The sequence below is a fragment of the Haemaphysalis longicornis genome, unplaced genomic scaffold (assembly GCF_048455015.1).
Source record: "Haemaphysalis longicornis isolate Haplotype H1 unplaced genomic scaffold, Haemaphysalis longicornis Haplotype H1 scaffold_6, whole genome shotgun sequence".
NCBI classification, from domain to species: Eukaryota; Metazoa; Arthropoda; class Arachnida; order Ixodida; family Ixodidae; genus Haemaphysalis; species Haemaphysalis longicornis.
Genome location: NW_027526407.1, coordinates 206,815,535 through 206,840,777, shown reverse-complemented (window position 1 = coordinate 206,840,777; position 25,243 = coordinate 206,815,535). Strand labels below are relative to the sequence as shown.

At 52.4% G+C, this 25,243-nt stretch overlaps 1 pseudogene; it reads right to left on the bottom strand.

Moving 5' to 3' along the window:
* Positions 1 to 25,243, bottom strand: part of LOC144143448 (uncharacterized) — a 399,983-nt pseudogene that overhangs the window by 47,231 nt on the left and 327,509 nt on the right.

Below are 25,243 nucleotides of genomic sequence, written 5' to 3'. Positions count from 1 at the left end.
GTCCCCTGTATGATTCAACGCTGGCTTGTTTGCCTCTTAAGGATGCGTGACTTGATCCCGCTTGAATCGATGACGTATATAATTAGTCTGCTTGTTAAATTTTAATATGTGTAACATGCTTCCGGCTACCTGGTTTGCAAAATTATACAAGATTCACGCTGGCTTTTGTGACATTTCCTGGGATGACTTATTTTAAACAACTAAAAATTGTTTGGTCAAGTAACGTCCCTTAAGTCAAAGGCCTTTTCAGGATGCTCATAAAGTCTATTTTGCCTACAAATAGCTTGATGTTACACTTACGTCTGGTGTCAGGAAACTACTATCTTTAATGATCATGTTTTAATTGTGGCATACTGCCGCATGTGACCTCTCGTGTCAAAATGTTTTATCGTTAATCTTGGCTCGACCGTTGTTTTCCCAAACTCTTGCACTGCACTGTTGTAGGTTTGTTGTAATACAACCGTGTATGCTTGTTTTTAGGCCTTTCCCTACAATTTAATAGCTAACTGCATTTTCCCAAACAGTTATGCGTAAACATAGTATGGCAAGCGCAATGAGTAATTCCGCCTTTGAATTATTTTGGTTTATCTGATAAGACAGCATATTTGACGCTCACTGTTGTATAATGTCTGTGTCAGTGCCGCGGTAGACGCACACGTCTATTTATTTGTGAAGCAGTTGACCTTAATACCGTCTTTATTAACCATGTTTTTGAGTACAACTGAATATGTGAAAATGCCACTTGGAGCCTAGTGTTATCGGTATGAGTGTTATCGTTATGGTATTTATTGCTTGTACGTTGGTCATGTTCTGTGCAATTTAAAATAGACAGCTATTCAAATCTGAAATGTATGAATACTAACACCTAATAAAGTTGTATAGTATGTTGAAAAACAGTGTATGAGTCATAATAGTTTGTTTCGTGCGTGTTTTAATGCAAGTATATTGTTTCTTTTACATGCAGCTGAAACCCAGAACAGGATTCTGCGGGTGAAGCCAAAAACTGTGTGCCGCTCTAGGTGCCTCAGACCAACTTTTATATGGAACTGTGCTCCGATAGGCAACTGTTGGGAACTGTCAGGGACCACACTGCTGCGGTGGTTTCTGCTTTCCAATTGTTGGTATCACTGCGGGTCATATATCAAGGCTGTGTTAAAATGGTGCTTGCGGTTTCCTGCTGATACCAATGCATCCGCCAGCCTGGCATATGACCTCGGTGTATACCGACAGGAAAGCAGAAATATTGGAAAAGTGGAGTCCCATAGACAGCTTCCCAATGCCTATAGGAACACCGTTTTATATAAACAGCTGGTCTGAAGGTACCTGGAACGGCGCACCGGATAAATTCCATAATGATTTTACATGGATCAATGTTCCAGTAACTTAAAGTACCCTTTTATTTGGAACAGTGATCCGCATACTTTTATTTGGAACACCGATCCACATAATTGCGTTGCAAAAATATGTGGTGCACTGTTCCACTTAATTTTCAGGATATGTGGAACACGGTTCCAATTATATAACTAGAACTTTTTTGCAAAAAAGTTCCAGTTACTAAGTGGATCTTACGTGGAACCAGATTAAGAGTGTACTCAGGGTTCCCCTACGGGAAGATGGTGTAATTTTATTGGCTCCTTAGGCTTTTCGCGCGGCGTCGACGCCGATAACCGTGGAGAGGCATCAAAGAGAGAGAGAGAGAGATTCGTCGTACGTGGTATGAGTTTGTCTTTATTTAGGCCTTATGATCATCATGTTCAACGTTGGTGACGTCGAGCTGTGGTTGGCGTTCCTCTTTGATTACGACCGCCTTATGGTCTGTGAAATGTAGAGTCTAAGGCTGTTGTAGTGGATGAGCCCTGTAGTTGCTGAAGATGAGGTCGATGCACGTTCCCCGGATGGTTATGGGCTGCTTGTATTCACGGCCCACAGAGACTCGCAGACGCACGCCGCCGCCGACGACGATGAAACGTCGAAGGTAAAGCATGCTCGTAAAGCATGCTCGTTGCTCGGTAAAGCATGCTCGTCTCGTGCCACCCAAGGAAGACACCGGCAATAGTGTGCTCTAGGAACCCTTAAAGGGGAAGCGTGCTCGTCACGTGCCGGCCCAGGAAGGCACCGGCAACACTGTCGCTCCAGGATCCATTAAAGGGTAAGACACCACCGGGCGTTCACCAAGCCGAGCATGCGCAGTGGGGTTGTGGACGCCGCACGGTTGAGGGAGAAACGTATCTCCGACCATGAGATGGTTCGCATGTAAAAAAATTGGCCGCGTATCTGCTCCTTTCGTTGCAAATGACGTCAAAAGACGATAGTCTTTATCGGCTTTTGCGAAGTAAATGCCTCCCTTTGCTTTCCCGCTCACCTCTCATGTTGTTCCTCTTGCGTCGCGCTCCTCCCAAGGTAAAGACGCCAAAGGTTTTTTTTAATCATTTTAAATTTCTCGCGTTCCACTGCTCCAAACCGGGTGTCTCGATGCGAACGCTGCCGTACGGCGGAGACGCGCGGTAATCGAGGCACCCTACTTCAACATTTATAGAACCGCGTTTCCCTACTCCACGTGCGTTGCAAGCAGAACGTGGAAACTATCTAGTGGAACCTTGCGTAACTGTTAGCGGTTGATTTCTTAAAATGGCGCCAGAAGCTATAGTGGCGCGGGCGACAGCAGGCGACGGCGGAGTGAATTCTTTTTCTGCAGTTGATGAAGTATTTAATTTCGGAAAAGCCAAGCATGTTTGAATTTTCATAAAGGAACACTGCAAATATCACTTCTGTATTGATTTGTTGTCTCATAATTGCGTAATGTTTTGTTCTTCTCCAACAATGTTGACAAGTATGAACATTACACCGGGCCAAGACGGGTAGATTTAGCTGTGACTATATAAGACTATTGCGCAGGCGTTGTTTTGCTTTGGTCGGGTGGCTGAATCGGGTCACAGACAGACAGACGGACAGACATACAGACATACAGACAGACCAACATTTCTGGGTTTAAGTAGCCCAAGAAAGACTATCGTCTTAAAAAATTCCCCCGCACCTTCCCGAAGGAAATCGTGCAGAAATGCGAATGCATTGGGTGCACCGATGAGTGTGTTGCGTGTAATGGCGTAATTAATGACGAGAGTGTGAACGTAATCATTTATTCGTCAGCACCTGTTTGTGTTATCGTTGTACCTGACGGCCACAATCCCTGCCTTGTGATCGCTAAAGTGCACGGTCAAAGGGTCTGTGAGAAGCATACGCTCGTCACTGTTTCGCGTAAAGACCAGATCAATGCAACTCCCGTGAATGGTAGTGGGGCACGTGTCGAATTCGGCAGAGAGACAATGCATAGAGTGCCTGGTCTGCATGTACTCGACCAGCCACTCGCCACTCTTCTTGCGCACGAAAACGTTGAAGTCGCCCACCAAGACTAGGGGGTCAGAGGGTTTGGAGCGCACGCGCACACTTTCCATAGCCGCGTCGAGCTGCGCGGCGACGGCGTCTCGAGCGAGGTTGGGCGCGAGGTACACGGTCACCACAAAGACTCCGTCTCCGGTGTAGGCAAGGGTGTACAAGTACTTGTACGGAGACGTGTCTCGAACGGGAGACGTGGCAACGGCGTGCGATATGAAGTTCCCATACACGTTAGACACGAGACTAACACCGCAGTACTCGCCGTCCTTGCCGCTTCGAGCAAAGTAGTACTCGTTGACGGCGTCATCAGCCACAGCAGTAGCACTCGGGCAGACACTGCGATCGAGGACGAGGAGTGACGCCTGTCGTTGTTGTCGCAGTTCTTCGTTGAAGGGCAAGTGGCACTTGACGAACACGTCCACACCACCGGCTCGGCGGTCAGATAACACCTGCGGGCGCACGCCGACGGAGCACGACAACCCCCGACTAAGAAATGCATTCGCATTTACGACGACGACGACGTTGAAGGCAGAACTACGAGGCGCGCGCTCACGTGCCCTCGCGCTGGAGGAATGCAGGTGCACGCCGGCCAACGGAGCAAGACAACCCCCGGCTAATAAATGGATTCGTATTTAAAACACAAAGCAACACAACACGACGCACACGCAAAAATTCGCGGCCACTATCAACGTGAGTGATACGGTTTCAACCGGGCAACATGAACCACTTCAGCGAGTGTCCTACTCCGCGTTGACCGCAGTGTTCCTTCGGGAAGAACTTCATAGTTCACTGCACTTACATGGCGTATCACTTTGTAGGGCCCGAAGTAGCGGCGTAAAAGTTTTTCGCACGTCCTCGGAGTCTCACAGGGCGCCAGACCCAGGCATGGTCACCTGGTTGAAACGCTACTTGTCGGTGGCTTGAGTTGTAGCGGCGGGGATCAATCGGTTGTTGGTGACGGATGCGTTGTTGCGCAAGTTGGCGGGCACCTTCGGCGCGGCTGGCGTATTCTGTGGCGTCTGGAGTAAGGGTGTGGATTTCATCCGAAAGCAGCATCGCATCCAGCATAGTCGTCAGTTCGTGACCTTGGACAAACCGGAAAGAAGCGAGGTTGGTCGTTTCACGAACTGCCGTATTGTGTGCAATGTTCACGTACGGCAGTATGTCATCCCAGTTCTTGTGGTCAACATCAACGTACATCGAAACAATGTCTGCGATAGCTTTGTTCAGGCTTTTGGTCAGCCCGTTTGTCTGGCGGTGATATGCAGTGGTTTTGCGATGGTCGGTATGACACAGGTTCATTACCTTTTCATTAAGTGCTGCGGTGAACGCTGTGCCTCTATCGGTTATGATGACTGATTCGGCGCCGTGACGGAGCACATTGTTATGGACGAAAAATCGGGCAATTTCAGCCGGTGTATCTTTGGGCAATGCTTTGGTTTCGCAATAACGGGTAAGATAATCAGTAGCGACTACGATCCACCGATTCCCAGCTGATGACGTAGGGAATGGCCCCAGTAAATTCAGGCCGACTTGCTTAAATGGCCTGCTTGGTAGATCAGCAGGCTGAAGGAAACCAGCTGGTTTAGTGGCCGGTGTCTTTCACCGCTGACAGTCACGGCATGTTTTGACGTAGCGCTTGAATGTCGGAGCCAACTTTGGCCAGAAGTACTTCTGACGAAGCCTCGCGCGTGTGCGGGTGAAGCCCAGATTCCCCGACGAAGGGTCGTCGTGGGAGGCTTATAGGACGTCGTCCCGTAGCGCTGTTGGCACAAGACGAAGGTGTGTGGCTCCTGTAGGGTCAAATCCTCTTTTGTAAAGGACTCCATTGTGCAGATGAAATGACGAGAACGAGCGCTGGAAGAGCCGTGGAGGACGCGAGCTGTGACCTTCGAGGTACTCAAAGAGCGGCAGAAGTTTTGAGTCCTTCTTCTGTTCTTCGGCGAGGACTGATAGTGCCAACGCTCGGAGGAAGGGTCTTCCTGGACACCAGTTACTCGCTCCAGCGGGGCTCGTGATGGGCAATCAGCGTCGATGTGGAGTCTTCCGTACTTATATACGACCGTCACGTCACACTCTTGGAGCTTCAGGCTGCACCGCGCGAGACGTCATCACGGATCTTTTAGGTTGGCAAGCCAACACAGACAGTGGTACTCACGGAACACTCGAAACGCCCTGCCGTATAAGTACGGGGGGATTTTGGTCAGGTACGAACTCTGGTCAGGTACGAGTGGGCCCTGGTCAGGCACAAGCTCGGCCTGTCAATAAATATCTCGAAGCAATCCAGAATTACTCGCACCTTACAACCGAAACTGTGTACGAATGCAATCGGCATTGTTTTCATTACTTGGTGTTTTTCTGGCCACAGCAACAATCGTCCTAATCTGTCCGAAAAAACATCTAGCCATCTGTCACATATCCTTGATATTATTCAGTGAGAGGCGCCAAATATATACGCCAAGTCTTGCAGTTGGCAGCCCATTCTTAGTCTGATCAAATCCACCATTTCTTTAAACTGGGTGAGTGCGTGTCGTGCACTATGGGAAACATGATCTTTCACGACGCAGAACACGGAGCCCAACATAAAAAATGACGGCAGCCCGGTAAAAAAGTCCACCCTGTTGTTGCCTCCTTGCAGGGACTCCTCCAAGAATGTCAGTGGTTGCAACGCTTTTTCTGTCTCAGTCAGATTTTGTTGCAATTGAAGAATTTGGCTCCTCATTGTGTCGATGTCAGTCCCAAGCAAATCCCTCTGGCAGCAAGTATCTACAGAAAAAAAAAGAACGATGTCACACAATATCAGCGTTATGTTCTACGCCAATTGAAATGCAATTCAAGGAGAATGAAAGCAAGTAGCTCTACATAGCTTGACATTTCCATATGGTGTTTGCATTTATCTAGAAATCTTGTAAAACTTGTACTGATATCAAGTTTGCCCGCAGTTCTTTCTCTGAACGACATGCACTAACTCACATGAAACACTACAGCAGCGTCAGCTGATTGAAAGCATGGTTGTGACAACATCAGAGACAGCACTGTGATTTTTTAGTAACAATTTCACATACCAACATTTCGGAGAACCTCTTCTGCTTGCTCACCATCCGGAGGCTCTTCTGGGGACAAAATAGTGACCACTGGGGAGACTTCTCCGGCAAAAAGGGATTTGTGGCTGTGAAAGTTTTTGCACAGGGAAAATGTCGGAGGGTCGAGTGAATGTCTTACCGCTGCGGTCTAGCTGCTGGGAACGAGCCCTTCGACGGTCGTATCGTTGCCCTACTAACGTTTTCGATGGCTAGCCCATGTGTTGCGATGGCAGCCAATCTGCTTAAAATCATCAAACAAATTCGCTGGGCGGCCTGGAATGAAGCACTGAAGATGAGTAAAGCTACACCGCGACATCCATCTCAGAAATTGTAGCGACAAACGTACTGCACGCTGTTATTCCGACATTTTGCCTACAACGTGGCTTCTAAGTAAACACGTATGTGTACGTACGAACACTGCCGCATCAAAATTATGTTCCACATTTTAACTATGCCCAGTTTCATCACTAGAATTTGTATCAGGGCTTCCACATACCTGAGAGAAAGTGTAGAGAGCAGACTCGGAACTTGTCTGTGTTGAGATCAACACTGCGTCTGTTGATGCGTGCCACCTACTCGCGTCGACGCCGCTCGGACAGTTCCTTAGTTTTGTTGCACTCTAGGACGCGCACTTTCGGTATTTTAAAGAACCCAGAGTCTTTCTGCTTCGTCTTCACATTCTTCGCCTTTGTTTGGGTGCTGCTATTGTAGCCCACAACTGCGCAGTACACCATTCTTGCTTAAAGAACGGCCCCAAAGCAGCATTAGTGCCGAAACGAAGAACTTTTAAATGGCCGCTAACCCAGAATGCATTGCGCCGCCGGCTATAATGCATACCCCCTATCAGATTTGAGGTTTGATAACGCTTGTTTCTTACACACCCATCTTGGACACGAGCACAGTTATGCTATTACTACAAGCGATGTAATCACAGCCCCCTTATTCGAGTCAAGAAATGGTATCGCAAAACCTTGGCCTCTCCTACGCAAGCCACGGTCGCAACAAATGGAATGGCATGCTCCGATAGCATTCTGGCGTTGATAACGCTTGGTCGTAACGAACCATTTTTTCTGCCAAGCCCCGCCATGCTAATACTGCAAGCGGCGTAGCCAGAGCTCCCTTATTTAACTTGTAGCGGCACTTCATAATCGACAGCAGGCACCCACTATCATCACCATGGGCCACTGTGCCATTGTCAGCAGCGCGTGGCCTAGGCACGCAGGATGAGCCACGCGCCAGAGAACATCATGGCTTCCGCGCTGCTCGGCCGCACTCCACGGGCGCTCCCCGATTCTCGGGCCCATGTTGTCGTCCCCACGCAACTGTGAATAAATGTAGGCCCTGCCGCACGACTACATCGGCGCCCACATTAATTGGTGACCCGGACGTCGACAGCATGGAGCCCCACTTAGCTTGCCCTCTGCCGCCCTACTCGGCCTTCGAGTGACCCTACCCCCGAGCCTGGTTCGTAAAAATGGAAGCGCACTTCTTCATCCGCGGCATCGACTCACAGACCGAGCGCTACCGCATCACCACCGCCCTGCTTCCGGCCGACCTTCCGACCTCCGGCCGACCTTCCGGCCGACCTCCTTCACGACCTACGCTGTGAGCCGCTAAAACACGGTGAGCGGCCCTATGACACGCTGCAGGCTTTCGTGGTGGCGCGCCTCGGCTCCAGTGTTTCCCGCCACAAGGACGCTGCATCGCCCCCCTCCACGGTTACCTCGGGCAACGTACCGCACGATGGAATGGGGACCGTGCTCACCGGCTTGCAGCATCCCTCGCGCCCTGAAGACGACTCTCGAACGCAAGAGCGACGAGATGTTCTACCACCACCCTGCTTCGCTGAACGTCATTCTACGGGCCACTCCAACCCGGCTGAGCCCAGTCACTCCACTCAAAGTGCTTCCACCACGGCACTCAGTGCGGCGACCTTGCCACCCCGCCCACCGTTCTACCCTAAGAACCCCGAGGCTTGGCTTATGCAGATGGAGTGCTTTTTCGATCTCTACCACGTCACAGCCGAGAAGGATCATTACGCGCTTATGTACGAGCTTTTTCCGTCAAGCTTAGCCTCCACCCTGCCTAAGCACGGAGCCCAGCCCTACGACGAGCTCAGAGCAGTCCTGGTCGCGCGCTACGGTCGGTACCTCAAACATCCCGCCCCAGCCGTCCAGCCTTGCACCACCCCAGTCGAGGGCCTCGTTTCTCGCACCAGCATGCTGGCGTCGGCGGTAGCGCCCAGGGACGACACTACTACCGCGGCCATGATATGCCCAGCCGAAGGCGGCCCAGCGGCAACGACGAACGACTGCGCCTCATACCCCAGCAGTCCACTGCCCACTGTATCTACGCCGCCTCCCTGCTGTGCGCAAGCACCGGCCTGGCGCCTGAACACACCGCTGTTACCACCCTTGACACAAGCGGTACCCGTGGACTTAAGCGCAATTTATGCACCCACCACGCCGTATTCATCTTCACAACAGGAGACGCTAGTACAAGACGCTGTTTCACAACGCAACTCGACCGTTTGTGCTGCGGCTGACTCGTCTACTACGACTCCCGTGCCGTCGCCGCATATCATGCACAAGATGGACACTGTTGCACTCGTTACTAACGGCGACGAAAACCCGCCCTCCAATGACCTGCCACCGTCCCATACCACCTACCGGTACCAGGACGCCGACGGTAAGGACGTTGTCACCGACAGCCCTCTGGCCCACGCAACACACCCCGGCCACGCGTTTCTAAGGCGCAGCTCTCACGGGACCAGCATGACTATGCCGACGCAAAGATCACGAGACACAAATCCTGTACCTCCAACGGACCAGCCACATGGTCAAACTGGCAACAACGAACCATCTCCACCGTTGAAGGGTCGTCAACCAGCAGTCACGGGCGCCGTCAAGACTAAGCGTTGCCGCAGAGGTCGCAAGCACCGACCACGACGACCGCCTCCTACGACGGCGAAATGCCAAGTTAACCGTTTGCTCCGGCTACGCCGACGTCCGTGGTGCCTGCGATGGACCCGTCATCTGTGCCGCCCGAGTCGTCAACTTCTGGTGACATCCCCACCACGTGCACGCAGAGAAATTCCTTGGCGTCACTTCCAGATTCCGCGTCATGCATACGCATCGATCCTGCGCCAAGCTCTATCCCCTGATCTTCGACTTGGACAGCTCAGGCGTGCTGCTAATAGACGGGCACACTCACGTCGTGGGGCGCTACACGTACTACGCCCGCTTTTCCATACCCGTCCCATCACCTTCATTAATGTGGAAACCCGCGACAGCCTGACATCGGACCAGCCGATTCATGCTCAAGCTCGTCCGGTACGCCACTCCCAGCCCAGGCCACCGGAGGTATAATGTGCACAGGAAGCCCTCATGACGACGACTTGGACTCGGATGCTATTTCCGAACTCTGACCGCGGACACACCCTGTATATAGCTTTCCTTGCTAGTTGTTCATGTTCATTTCTTTTGTCGCGCTCCGCGCTAGGGGGGAGCCCTGTAGCGGCACTTCATAATCGACAGCAGGAGCCCACTATCATCGCCACGCTGTGCCATCGTCAGCAGCCCGTGGCCTCGACACGCAGGATGACCCACGCGCCAGAGAACATCATGGCTTCCGCGATGCTCGGCCGCACTCCACGGGCGCTTCCCGATTCTCGGGCCCATGTTGTCGTCCCCACGCAACTGTGAATAAATGTAGGCCCTGCCGCACGACTACATCGGCGCCCACAAACTAAAAAAAAGCTATCGCAAATACCCGATCTCCGCGATGAAAGCCAAACAAGCCGCCAATGAATGGGCGCTTTCGAACAGAAATAGCTGGCAATTTGTATCACGGCAGCTGATAACCGCAAGTTAAAAAAAATTCCCCCGCACCTCCCCGAAGGGAATCGTGCAGAAATGCGAATGCATTGGGTGCACCGATGAGTGTGTTGCGAGTAATGGCGTAATTAATGACGAGAGTGTGAACGTAATCATTAATTCATCATCACCTGTTTGTGTTATCGTTGTACCTGACGGCCACATTCACTGCCTTGTGATCGCTAAAGTGCACGGTCAAAGGGTCTTTGAGAAGCATACGCGCGTCACAGTTTTGTGTAAAGACCAGATCAATGCAACTCCCGTGAATGGTAGTGGGGCACGTGTCGAAGCCGGCAGAGAGACAATGCATAGAGTGCCTGGTCTGCATGTACTCGACCGGCCACTCGCCACTCTTCTTGCGCACGAAAACGTTGAAGTCGCCAACCAAGACTACGGGATCAGAGGGTTTGGAGCGCACGCGCACACTTTCCATAGCCGCGTCCAGCTGCGCGGCGATGGCGTCTCGAGCGAGGTTGGGCGCGAGGTACACGGTCACCACAAAGACTCCGTCTCCGGTGTAGGAAAGGGTGTGCAAGTCCTTGTACGGAGACGTGTCTCGAACGGGAGACGTGGCAACGGCGTCAGATATCAAGTCCCCATACACGTTAGACACGAGACTAACACCGCAGTACTCGCCGTCCTTGCCGCTTCGAGCAAAGTAGTACTCGTTGACGGCGTCATCAGCCACAGCAGTAGCACTCGGGCAGACACTGCGATCGAGGACTAGGAGTGACGCCTGTAGTTGTTGTCGCAGTTCTTCGCTGAAGAGCAAGTAGCGCTTACGAACACGTCCACACCACCGGCTCGGCGGAGAGATAACACCTGCGGGGGCACGCCGACGGAGCACGACAACCCCCGAATAAGAAATGCATTCGCATTTACGACGACGACGACGATGAAGGCAGAACTACGAGGCGCGCGCTCACGTGCGCTCGTGCTGGAGGAATGCAGGCGCACGCCGGCCAACGGAGCCAGACAACCCAAGGATAATAAATGCATTCGCATTTAAAAGAAATTGATTCTGTTCCGCTGAAAGGCATGACCCAAAAGCACGAGAAGGACGTGAAACCCGACCGCTGCTGCCCGCTTTCCGCTGCTTTTTCGCGCTGCGTCGACGCCGATAACTGGCGAGCGTACACATCGGCGTTGTTCGCGCGTCAGCTCGCGTCGCCACGCGAGAAAGCGCCAAAAGTACTCTGCATGTGGTTGGGCGTTTAAGTTCGACCACATGCGCGTCAGCTCCCCAGCGCCACATGCCCAGCCTCCCGCACGGAGAGAAACCATCGGCCGCCGCCGAAAACGAGGAAAAAAAAATCCACGTCACGTGGAGTCGCGCACGAAGAGGAAGTGACGTCACGCTGTGACGTCGCTGTTTGAAGGCATGATCGGCGTGGTCCCTTACGGGATACGCTTTGGGAATACGCAACCGGGAAAGACAACCTGGGAGAGGACTTCCCCCTCTCTCACTCGCGGAGCCGTCGGACAGCGCAAGCGAACGAACCTTCACGGAAGTACGAAGGAGGAAATAGAAAAACCCGGCGCGCACGCCCCGCCCCACCCGCCGGACTGTGAAAACTCAAACGGAGCGGACGTCAAACACCGTTCTCTTTCGCCCTGCAGACAGGCGGGGAAACCTAGCTGCAGTAAACCGATTCGACGTGGACCTGAGCCAAGGGCGAACAATGTATTCTCACTATTTACAAGATGTCGGCCATGACACCGACCAGCGCTGGCTGCGCGCCTGCCCTACTTCTTCTTCCTTGTTCTCATCCTCGTCGTCGTCTTGTAACATTACCCCGAGCGCGTTTCTGGCGCATGCACGTCCTGGGGTTCATCGTCTTCCCTGACACCTCTTTGGAGCATATCCCTGTGTGGGGATTTGGCATTATCCTGTATGGGCTCTGCTGGTGAGGCACATAACCCGATGTCTGGATGGCATGTTGCGTCTATTGCATTTGTTCATTGCCCTCGTTACAATTGTCAAGAAGACAGCCGACATGCCGGTAGCCGGTTGAGGCTGTTTAATTGCAGGAGAGAAGCCGATGGATAACGCAGGTCTGAGCGTTGCGATCACCGAGCGCGTTTCTGGCGCATGCACGTCCTGGGGTTCATCGTCTTCGCTGACACCTCTTTGGAGCATATCCCTGTGTGGGGATTTGGCATAATCCTATATGGGCTCTGCTGGTGAGGCACATACCCCGATGTCTGGATGGCATGTTGCGTCTATTGCATTTGTTCATTACCCTCGTTACATATGAACCGCTGTTCCGCCCGCGACGGCAGGAGCTCTAGCCAGGCCCTCCAGACCACCCGAACGGAAGCTGCCGCAGAAGCCGCCCCATCTCCCTTATGAGGGCTGCATCCAAAATTCTAGAGTCCATGGCGCTCGCTCGCCTAGACTGGCTCGAGCGGATACGTCACCTCAACCCCGAACAACAAACGGATTTCCGCCGTCATTGTAGTGACATAGATTCCATCGCGGACCTGGTCTCGGCAAATACAAACACCAAAGCAACCAAAACTGTCGCTTTCGTCGTGTTCCTAGACATCCCGAGAGCCTCTGACCGCCTCCCCCACGAGGCAATACACGCCGCTGCAACATCTCCGGCCAAATGCGAGCGTACCTCGAGGCGTTTGTCGGCAACAGAAAGCTGCGCGTTCGGCTCTCCGGGTGTGTCAGCTCTGCCCGCCCCGTCACCACAGGAGTCCCCCAGGACAGCGTCCTCTCGCCGTTTTTGTTTAGCCCGGCCTTGGCTTCGCTACCCACCAACCTCCCCAACATCGCCACCAGCCCGGTTCACGTTAGCCTGTACGCGAACGATGTAGCTATCTGGTGCACTGCCGCCACCAAGCATCACAGAAACGCCCGCGCAGCCGCTCAACTGACCTTAAACATCGTGGTCAGCCGCCTCGCGCGACTCGGGCTCGAGGTGTCATCCGAGAAGACGGCGGCACTAGTCTACCGATCCGAGGCCCAAACCGTGCGCCGGACGCCACCTCTCCTCATCGGCGACACGCCCCTCCCCTGGCAAAAACAGGCCCGGTATCTCGGCATAACTCTGCACCACCGCCTAACACGGGTGCCACTTGTTCGCAAACTTCGCGCGCAGCCTACTGACACGCAGCGGATTATTTGCTCCCTCGTGGCCAGGGGCAGCGGCTGCACACAGGAGTGGGCCCTCCGCATTTATAATGCCGCGGCAGTGTCCAACCTGACCTACTGATTGTCACTGCTATCCCTGAACAAAACCAACTGAGCCCGCATCGAACGCGACCACACCGATGCCGCCCGCCTGTGCCTCGGACTGCTCAGATATTCACCCTCTCCCGCAACACCAACCGAAGGTGGCGCACAGTCCGCACAGTTGCGCACCGGCTCGCACGCGCCCCTGACGGCGCAGGCCTCCTGCTCAGATTAGTAGCTAGAAATCTTCACGGATGGCTCGGTTCTTCCGGGACCCTGTATCAGGGCGGTAGCGGCGTGCATGGCCCCCAGATCAACAGATATAACCAGTGCCCCCTCTCCTTTCACGCGAGATCCACCACTGCAGGGCTCGCAGGCCTCCACTTAGAGGTTGACTTCGCGCTGAAGCAGCGGCCTTTCTACACAAGCGTCGCCATCTACTGCGACGATAAGGCCGCACTCCAGCGCCTCCGCCACCCCCACAAGAATTCGCCCACGGCCGCACTGCTCAATAAGAAACTCTGCACGATCATCTCCCAGGGCTGCACGGTCAAGCTACAATGGCTCCTCTCGCACGCGGGCATCGACGGGAACGAGGTAGCGGACGCCCTCTCTAAGGAAGCTCACTCGCAGGATGCGCCATTTACCACCGCGGTGTCGCGCATTAACGAGGCGCGCAATATCATAGTGGATGAACTACGTAAGGTCCACCCGGACGCGCGGGTCACTTCGCACACAGCGACCGCCCGCGTACCAACCCAAGACCGCCATTATTCCAACCGGATGAAATTCAAGGCACGTTCCCACTGGCGATTCGACTTGTCGCGCGACGAAACGCGACGTCTCAAAGCGACGAGCAGGCCGTCGCTTTTCGTCGCTTTGCGACGGCGGCGCCGATCGCTCTCTGCCCGATTTCCTGGTCGCGCGACGGCCGTTGCAGCCAATCAGAGCCGGCTTCAACGTGACGTCCACGAAGTTCTACGGGATTTTTTTCATCCGGTTTGTTTGGTGGCAGAAAATCCGGCGGCCTAGCCTCGATCAGCATGGCTACCGAAGCTGCCATCAGTTTTTCGGTGGAAGCGCTGATCGAGGTAGTGAAACGGCACCCATTTTTAACAAACAAAAACACCCTGATTTGAAGAACCGGCAAAAGAAGGATTCGGCGTGGCTCCAAATCGACGTTTTGTTTGGTGTGCCAGATACGTGTAACGTTCCACTCATGCATGTTCTGCGTCTTCGCTCTTTCGCTATAGCACAGCTTTTATAAAAAAAGAAAGGTTCAGCTTAAGTGCTAAAATTGAATTAGGTCACATCTTCACTTCAGTTAGACGACTTTCGTGCGCATGCGAAGTAGCTTTCGCAAGAAGAGAGCAGTCACTTACGTATTGCTATTGCCTGCAGGTTTGAGGACTGAAGTTATGGCTAAAGTTTAATTTTGTTCCATGCGTGGTAGAACCAGTTAAGCTAACATATTCTGCAAACATATTTTACATTGCTATTGTGGATGTCCGTGTGACGGTCGTGCGTGTGCCCCGACTACTCCGAACCAGATGGAGGAACTTTGGCGGCAGGAAGTTTTCCCGTGGGAACGCGCGGCCACTTCGCTAAGGACACATGGTTCCGTTTTGCTTCGGGGCGAGCCAGGCTTCCCTCCCGCTCGACGCGCGCTTGTCGGGTTCATGGCCAGTCGCGTCGGCGACCGCCGCTTCAAACCGGCCTTTCTCCCTCTTTTCCCCGCCGCTGCTCGGACGTAGGAGGAGGAGGAGATAAAGAGGAGTGAACTGAGAGAAACGAGGAGATTTGGGGCGACCGTCTTGCTGTTCGGAGGCTGCCGTAGGAGCAATCCGAAAGTGCGTCCCTCCCAAGAGCCCGCACGCTGCAAGCGTTTCCTGCCTCGGTCCACACCTTGAGCCCGCCGAGCTACCGGTCCTGCCCGGCCTCCCCTTTCTGACCGTGGCCTACAGCTCGGGCCCGTCGAACTACCGGTCCGTTACTGCCTCCCGTTCCGGCCCGCGGATCCACCGCGCAGGCCTTTCGAGCCACCCGCCCCGCACTGCCTCCATCTCCTGGCCCCGAAACCCACTTGACCCATCGGCTTCCCGTCGACGATTGACCACCCCTGCAACCCGAACGAGTACGCCCAACCTGGTGAGGAAGCCGGGCCCACAAGAGGCACCCCATTAAACTAATTGTTAATGTTTTTCCCCCGCCTCAGTGTGTCTCATTTCCTCCAAGCTCTGCGTGGACCCACCTTAATATAAGCTGTGACTAACCAATTAACGAGCGTCACACATGGTGGCAGTGGTAAGATCCACGTAGGCTAAATCGCAGAGCTAAAGCGTGAGATTTCACCCTCACGCTAGGAGGAAACGACGAGACACTATGGCCGGGGCTACTGTGACCCAAGCATGCGTGATAGGCGCAAGTGTTATGGCATTGGGTGGCGTGGTTCCGTCCTTCACGGGAGATGGACACGGGGTCACCATCGTTGACTTTTTGCATGTCCTGGAGGCAGTGGGACGTCTCGGTTAGTGGTCTGACGCGCAGTTGGTAGGCATTGCACGCTGTAAAATGGTCGGTACAGCACATGATTTTGCATGGCACGATGAGGCCGCGGCCTTGGATAAAACCTACGCTGAGTTCAAGGAACGGGCACAAAAGCGGTTCGACACTGAGCCCGAGTACGAAAAATTGCGCAAATTTATGTGTGCCAGTCAAAACGACGCTGACGTGCAATCGTTCACGGCGAGGCTCTGCACATTGGGTAACGCGGCTATGGGCGGATGTGGTGACGTGGAGCCCGAATCAAAGCGCGAAATCCGCAGAGAGCTCCTCTACGAGCAACTCCGAACCCAATTCCTTAACGGGCTAAGGGAACCGATTAGAAGGTTCATGCTCTACCGAGACCCCAAGACCTTGGATGAGGCGGTTGACGCAGCCGTACGAGAGGAGAGGAACGAACGAGCCGTGAATAGCGGTCATGCACCCGTACGCAGCGTGCGGGAAGGCGACAGGCAGACCGACGAGCTGCGTGCGCGCCTTGAAAGGGTTGAGCAGCTTTTGGAGGCTAGCATCGAACTTCAAAACAAAAAAATGCGCGACCGCGACAGCCGGAGGGGGAGTTCTCCGCGGTGGGGGCCTGTTACAACTGCGGGAAGTACGGCCACTTTTCGAGGAACTGTAGAGAGAACAGGCGCGCTGACGGCGGCACCCGAGCAGGAGAAACCCAAACACAAGCGCTTACGAGACGAACCAGGGAAACTATTATGGCCCCCTTCCTAAGACAAACGCGCGGAGGTGGAAAATGAAGGGGGTGCTCAGACTGCTGTTATAAACATTTGTGGGCAGGCAAGCCCAATTTTAGAATACGGCTTGAATGGAGCTCTGTTGAAATGCCTAATAGACACTGGTTTCAAGGTCAGCCTTTTAAGACATAGCGCTCTCGATGAGGCTATGCCGGATTGGAAGCAGAAACTTGGGTGGGTAGAACAGAACGCGAACCTAGTCGGCTTTACGGGCGATACCTTAGAAACGGTAGCGTGTGGGGAAGTGCCTGTGTCGTTGGGAGATCGCCATTTCACGGCAAGGTTTTTTGTTTTGCACGGAAAAAGCCATGTTGCCGGTAGCCGGCATTATGGGCCAAAACTTTCTCTCAGAGCAGGGAATAGACCTGTTGCCGAGCAAGGAGACACTAAGCTTAGACGGCGTCAAAATAGACCTTGTAAACCGGGATGGTAAGGTCGACAGGACCAAAAATCCCCGAGATTGGCTCACGACGGAGAGAACCACAATCCGCCTTGCAGAGGAAGGCATAGTACCGCCGTTAAGCGAGGGCGTGCTGGCAGGCCAGGTCGCCTGTGAACCGGCGTATGGACGCTTCGGCGTCGCGGAAACTGACCTAGTAGAGGTGTCTGGGCTTGCCGGAGAGAGAGATGAAACGTTTATTAGGAGAAAAGGAGGTGGCGCGATTGTCTTAGAGGTGGTGCCCTCCTTCCAAGGCAACAGACTCTTCTGCTCCTCTCCGGGCTCGAAGAATTAAGTCCTTCTGAATCCCGAAGTCGGAGCTGGCCAGAGCTGCCTCCCATAGCGCGACCGTATTTGTAGGGTTGTGTCCTGAAGGCCAGATGATAGGGCAGGCCCATGTTGCGTGAAATAAGTTGGGAGGGTTTCCGCATTTATTGCATGCGTCTGTGTGTGTTTGAGGGAACATTTTGGTTAGCCGGGATTTGTTAGGATAAGTGTTCGTCTGGATTTGCCTCAGCGTTTGAGCTTCTGCGCCAGAGAGGTTCTTGTCCGGGTTGAGTGTGAGATAGGCAAGAGAGCCAAGCCAGCACCACAAAAGTATCGCAGGGATTGGGGAAAAGGGCTCGTTAACCTCTTTGGACAGTGAGGCATTCGCCAAAGCCACTTGGGAGGGGCTGAAGAAGGCTAGGACTGTTAGCTGTGCGGTTTGTAAGATTGTGCGCAGCCTGGTCGGCTCTCTCGGTTCCCTCCAGCTCCTCGTGTCCTGGAGTCAAGACAATGCGGTTGAACTGATTCGACATTTTTGGCTCTAATTTTTTTAACACGCTTGTGAATTCTTTCATTCCTAATGTTTTGTATAGCCTTTTTGTAATCTGTGACTGTATGGCAGCTTTCGTTCTTGTGCTGCCCGTACTGTATTGCCAGGAGGAGAGCACCAGTTTCGGCTTCGTCTGTAGTGGTATCTTTTAGCGTGAGGCAATCCTTGATGGCTCCTTCGTGATCGATTATAGCGATGGAGGCATTTTTCCGCTTTAGAAAGCAGCATCGGTGTAGATGACATTTTTTTTGTTTGAAAGTTGTTTCCGTAGGAAGGCTACTCGTGCTATTCTTCTCTGTTTGTGCATGCAGGGGTCCATGTTTCGAGGTGGGGGGAGCACTTTCAGTCGTGTTCGTACTTCTCTACTCATGTTCACTTTGTCAATAATCGAGTGTACGTCCATGCGGGACCCCACTTTTTGCAGGATAGCCTTGCCAGCTTTTGTTTTTTGCAGGCGTTGTTTTTGCGAGATAAGGAGTGCCTCTCTGACTTCTTCGAAGGTGTTGGATACACCCAAGTTCATCAGCTTTTTATTTGATGTATAGCTTGGGAGACCGAGGGCTGCTTTGTAAGCCGTGCGGAGTATGACATTGGCTTCATCAGTCTCTTGTCTGTTAAGGCAGTGGAAAGGCAAGCTATATGCCAGGCGGCTGACTACCAAGGCCTGCATAATGCGCAGTTTCTTCTTCCTTGAGGCCGGCTCTGTGTTTAGTTATTCTTCTCACTATTCTTGCAATTTGCACAGTTGACTTCTTGATCTTTTCTACGGTGAAGTTTGCCTTGCCATTACTTTGTATAAACATCCCTAGGACTCTTATTCGATCTTTTTCGGGTATTGTGGAATGTCCCAGCTTAATGTTTATTTGCCCTGGGCTTACATAGCGGGTGCCGTGGATTCGCATAACTTCGGATTTTTTGGTGCGCATTGTAACCCATTGTGTGCAGCCAGTTTTTCCACCAAATTTGTAGCCTCTTGAAGTACCTCTTCTTTTGCAGCCAGTGATCCTTTAGTAGCCCAGATTGTTATATCAACGGCGTAAAGGGTAAAGCCTATGTCGGGAATGGTTTGCAGTTTTTTTGCGATTTTGATCATGGTAAAGTCCTGTGGTGTCCCTTTGTTGGGCATGGAAAAGGGATTGAATCATATGTCTCCTATTCCTAAGGACGCGGTGCGATCCTATAGAAAGGCTTTTACATAATTGTATGCCCGCTCCCCACAGTGCAGTTCATTCAGTGCCTCCAAGATGACCTCGTGTGAGACATTATCGAAGGAACCTTTCAGATCTAAGGCTAGAACGAGGTGTTCGCCTCCCTGGGGGATGTTTTGCAGCACTTCCTCTCGGAGTATTAGGAAGGCGTCTTGTGTGGAAAGTCCGGTCCTAAAGCCCAGCATGCTAGGCGGTATCATGTCGTTATCCTCTAGATAGTTGACTAGTCTGTTCGCGACGATCCTTTCAAACACCTTCCCCAAGCAGGGCGTAAGGGATATGGACCTGAGAGCATCAATTCCTGGTGGTTATGCTTGTTTCGGAATTGTGACTACGTCCGAATGTTTCCATTCCGGCGGGACTTCGCCCTTTGTCCATAATTTCTCGTTGAAGTACTCAGTCAGCTCCTCCACCTGGCGATCGCCAAGATTTTGGATCATTCAGTTTATTATACCATCAAAACCTGGTGTCGTGTTCTTCTTCGCTGCTAACGTTGCACTGTAGACCTCTCCCCTTGCGATTTCCTTATCTAGGAGCTCATTTGGTCTACCTTTGTACGCTCCGGTGAAAGGCATTTGGAGCTGTGTTTCAGTTAGTTTGTTTTTAAGTTCTTCGAGAAGGGCATCATTGCTGCCCTGAAAGGCATGAGCAATTCGTTTCAGTAGGTGATTTCTTGCGTCTTTGTTGCGAGGGGGTCGAGCATACTTCGAAGCAGTGCCCAGGTTTTGGAGGTTTTCATGGTGCCTTGCAGCGACTCGCAGAAATGATTCCAATTTTGTCTCGCTAAAACGTCTACGTATTCTCTCACCTTTTTGGTTATTTCTGCGATTCGCTTTTTAAGTCTGCTGTTTTTCTTTTGCCTTTTCCACCGCCTTTTAGGCCATTGCTTGCTTCCCACAGATGGGCTAGATGAGAGTCGATGTTTGGAGTTTGTGCCGTTCTTTGTAGTGTTTGGGTAACCCTCAGGTATTTATTCTTGAGCTGAACGCATCAATCCTTGATATCCTTAATAGATGTGATTTTCTGTGAGCTTTCGGTATGGTTGGTTAGTTGTTCTCTGAATTTCTTCCAATCGGTGATCTTGACTACCCCCAATTTTCTCCGGAGTTTGGCTGTTGAGACTGAAATGCTGATAATTGCGTGGTTACTGCCCAGGTTTTCTCCGAAGTTCGTCCATGTGACGTCCTCGTCCGTCTTTACTAAAGTTAAGTCTGGGCATGTGTCACTGGCTCGTTCCCCGCGTGCTCTGGTAGGCTGATTGGGATAAGTGATAAAGTTTAAATTGCAGGCTTCGGCTGCAGAGATAATGCTCTGTCCTTGTTTCGTGTTGGGCTTATAACCCCATTCTCTATGGGGGGCATTGAAATCGCCTGCAATTATGACTTGATTGCCCTTGGATTTTGTAATGGTTTCTCGGAAGAACTTCTCCAAATTGCCGTCCGGACTGGATGGCGGTCTGTAGCGCCCGTGTTTGCCACATCCTTCTTCTTGTGGTTTGTCTGAGGATGCGCTGTTCCCCTTTTGTAATCATGAACCAACTCGCGCAAGTCTTAACCCTTGCAAGGACGGTAGAGGTTAAGGACGAAGGTGCTTTTTCTCCCTTTTTTTGTCGGGATTAGCCCTACAAGGAGGACATGTGACGCGGTCGTTTCGAGATTGTGTTCTATAGCTGTCACGTCTTTCTTGACCAAGGTGGCTAACGCATCGCTTCATTTTCTTTTATGATGTAGTGTCCCAGTAACCTAGGGTTATTGCCAACTTCCTGCAGACAGAATATGTCTGGTTGGATGGGGGCTGCTTCGATGTATTTTAAGTGCGAATGCACTTTATAAGCGACCCCAAACTATTCACCGCCGGTGACGGCGGCGGCGTCGGCGGCGTCCGCAGTGCTCCTCTATATTTAAAAAAGAAACAGCATCCGGCGCCAGGTTTCGATCCGAGGACTTTGCGGCCGCAGCGCGACGCGCTACCGACTAAGCCACGGAAGCCACGCTGATATCAGTGTGAGTAACGCGCCTTATATCTTTAACGCATTCAAACTACGTCGTCAGCGGCGTGCGTTGGCGACTCAGCGGCGTTATAGCGGCTTGATAACTGCGTGGTGTACACGTGATACTACAAACCCGATGGAAGAGATGGAAGAGAAGGCGGCGAGGCGGTGGGCTGCGGGGGCCGAGCGCAAGCGCCGCAAGCGGGCCGACAACCGTGCATTCGCACTTTCACATTCTCCCCCTCGGGGAAATGCGGGGGAATTTTTTTTTTCTAAACTGTTTTGCTTGCGGTGTAGGTTTCGGCAATTCCATTGCCAGATTTCTAGTTTTGTGTTGGTAGTGGGTGCTATATTATTCATCGTCAGTGCAGCTGAAGTCAGTGTCGTCTGCATTGGGGTCTATCACCTGCAGTTTTTCGTTTCTTGGAAGGTCGGGCATTTCCAGTTTGCGCTTGCCATCCAGATTTCTAGTTTTGGGTGAATCAATTTGTCTCTGATTGGTGTCGCAACGGCTCTTTATTATTTCTAACAATGGAGTCAAGAAAAGCCCTACGCCGCTCGAATCCTTCAAAAGAACTTCTGGGACCGTAGGCTGAGGTAATTGGGACGGACGACTGCGGGAAAGGCACGGTGTACTTTAGTAGCCGGGGGCTGCGTGCAAGAGTGTGCCCTGTTCCTGGTAGGCTGCATAAGTTGTTGCTTGAGGTTTGCTATCTCAAGTTCCTGTTTCTCTATTTGCGCTTTGAGGGTCTCAATTAACTGTTCTTGTCTAGACTCCTGTGTGGCTACTTTCGTGTTCTTGGTGGCTATGGAGGCAGCTGCCTTGGACCAGCTCACCTGTTGTTGTTGCGTTGGTTCTGCACAGTCATTGTCCTTGATTTTGGATGTTTTCGGTTTGCCCTCCTTCTGTTTTGGCGTTGAGGCGAGGTGGCGTTTCTGCGAGGACGTCGTCCTGGACTGAGACCCGTCCCTTTTTCTATTCTTCTCTTCAAGGCCTGGACATTCGGAGCTGAACCATCTGAGGTGTTGTTTACGTTCCTTGGTGATATCTCGACGTGATTTCCGGTTGTTTGGGTTTCCTTCTGGCGTACGTGGATTTTTCAGTTTTCGTGGACATTCTCTCGAACCAGTGAGGTGTGCGGCGTTGCACAGCACGCACTTCGGTTGGCAGTAATGTCCGTCCTGAGGGTCACTGGTTCCACACGTAGGACACTTCCTGATTGCTGGTGTAGGGCACATGTCTGACCGGTGTCCGGCGCTCATGCATCTGTGACACACCTGCCGCGTTGGTCTGTATTGAAAGCAGGGCATTTCCCCGCCGTAGAAATACACCGCTCTTGGCACTGTGTTCCCTTCAAAGGTGATGAGTGCTGTCTTGGATCTACCGAGCATGCGGGCTTGAAGTATCTTGCTGTTGGGTCTGCGGACCCGTAGGCCGTTCATGAGTTCAGCCGGGCTGGTGTTTTCTGGAAAGCCGAGGGCAACTCTTTTGACTTCATCCTCTGAGAAGGCAGCGTACGTGACGACTTCATATGAGGCGCCTCTCATCGTGGTGCGAGTGATTTTTCGAAAGGCGTTGGCAGCTTGTATATCCGGTGTGCACATTATAATAATATTTGAGCCAAGATGCGGGCGGACCAGGAAGTGGTGGAGGTATTGTTATCCATGTTCGCACGCTTCTATGATGGCTTTTGTGATTTCAGAGGCTGTGTAGTCCTTCAGCGGTAGGCCTTTTCGAGGTTTCTATATGATTTTGATGTCATCCCTCGGAAGAGCACCAGCTTGAAAATAAAGATTTATTCATTCATTCATTCATTCATTCATTCTCAGAAGAGGCGGGAGCCGTCGACGTGGAGGACGCTGTTTTTCGTTTCCCGATGAGGGGACGAACTTGCCGGGCTTCGATGTCCTCACGTTTGCTTCCAGGGTTTGCTTCGCTTTCTTCGCTTCCTTTAGTCTTTGCTTCTCTCTACGACTGAAGGCCTGTATCCAGCCCGCATCGTCGTCATTGTCGGCCATGTTGGAGGCATATCCTGCAGGCTAACTGGTTGCGTTGTTTTGATGCAGCGGCGCCGCCACCGGAAATATTCCTTCATCCGAGTTTGCCATTTCATATTGTCGTCGCTGTCCAGAGTCGCGCGCTTCATCGGGGACACCGGTGGGGCTGTGCGGCGGGCTCTCACACCCGCCGCTGCCTTGTTTGGCGTTAAGATTAACGCGGCCGCCGATCGTCGGTATAGTTTTGGGTGGTCGTAAAGAGGTGAAAAAGTCACTCAAAGTCAAAAGTGAGGTATCCACCAGTTCCACTTGATGTTCTCTAGCTTGCCGCACTGAGGAAAAAGGTGCACCAAGAGAAAATAACTGTGGGAGAAAGCATTCCTACGGAGCCCATAGAAAGCGCGTCTTCTACATCTTTTTTTCTCGAGCTACGACTTCTGCCGGAGCCTACTCCTTAGATGTTCCGAAGACTGCCGGCTGCCGGTGCGCATTGTAAACACTACGCTTAAGGAAGTCAGATTACCTCACAACAAAGTGGTCGGGGTCCTCGTCTCCGCCGTCGTGACCGAACAGCCGCTGGAGGAGGCAGTTTGCAGGCTTATCAGCACGGCCGGCCTTTGCGATAAGTTTTACCTTTCCCACGTCAGCGAACCCGAGAAATCCCGCATTCACGATCTGATGTCCGAGTTTAGCTCTGCCTTTTCCACGGGAAACACAGACATCGGCCACTGCGAGGTGACAAAGCACCGGATTCCTACTAACGACGCAGCGCCTGTCTATCGTAGGGCATACCGAATTCCTTATGCCAAGAGAGACGATATGGACAAGCAGGTTAATGATTTGCTGGACGAGGGGATCATTGAGCACTCTACGTCTCCGTAGGGTGCGCCGGCGCTACTGGTCGAGAAACGGGACGGGTCATATCGTTTTGTCGTTGACTACTGCGATATAAACCGTGTGACTCGCGTCGACCCGCACCCGCTACCGAACATTTCTGAGACGCTGTCAGAGCTGCGCGCCGCCAAGTTTTCACAGTCGTGGATATGGCTTCCGGCTATTGGCAGATAGAAATGCACGAGAATGACAGAGAAAAGACTGCTTTCAACACGCCCTCGGGGCATTACCAGTGGCGACGTATGCCAATGGGGTGAGTTAACAGCGCCGCCGTATGGCAACGCACGGCCGACGTCATCTTGGCAGGACTGTTGAGCAAGGTCTGTCATGTGTATCTCGATGACATTATAGTGTACAGCAGCTCATCTGAGGACCACCTGACCGACCTGCGGAACGTATTCCAGAGAATACAGGCGGCGGGCCTTAAACTCAAACCTTCTAAATACCAGTTCCTTAGGCCCGAAGTCAAATATCTCGGACGTATTTTGTGTCGGCAGAAGGCGTGCGTCCCGACCAAGGTAAAGTGCAGTGCGTGCGTGACTTCCCCGAGCCCAAGACAAAGACCGAGGTGCGGCAATTCTTGGGCCTTTTGTCCTACTATCGGTGACACATTCCCAACTTCGCAGCGCAGGCTCGTCCGTTGACACAACTTACCACCAAGAAACCGCTCCACTGGGGCGAAGTAGAGCAGACGGCCTTCTCTTCTATGAAAATGAAGTTGACGGAGGCTCCAGTGTTAAGGTTCCCCGATTTCACTAGACCATTCACTCTCGCGTCAGACGCGTCGGAGGTGGCTGTAGGAACGGTGCTGTCACAGGAGTTTGAGGGGCAGGAACATCCGATAGCATACGAGAGTCACCAGTTAAACTCCGTGGAGCAGACGTATTGAGCCACGGAACAGGAATGCCTCGCCGTAGTAGGGGCCGTCCGCCATTTCCCGTGTTTTCTGTTCGGGCGGCACTTCCGCATTGTCACTGACTGCCAGCCCTTAAAATGGCTGATGAGCGCACGCGACCCGAACTCGAGGGTAGCGAGATGGAACCTACTCTTGCAGGAG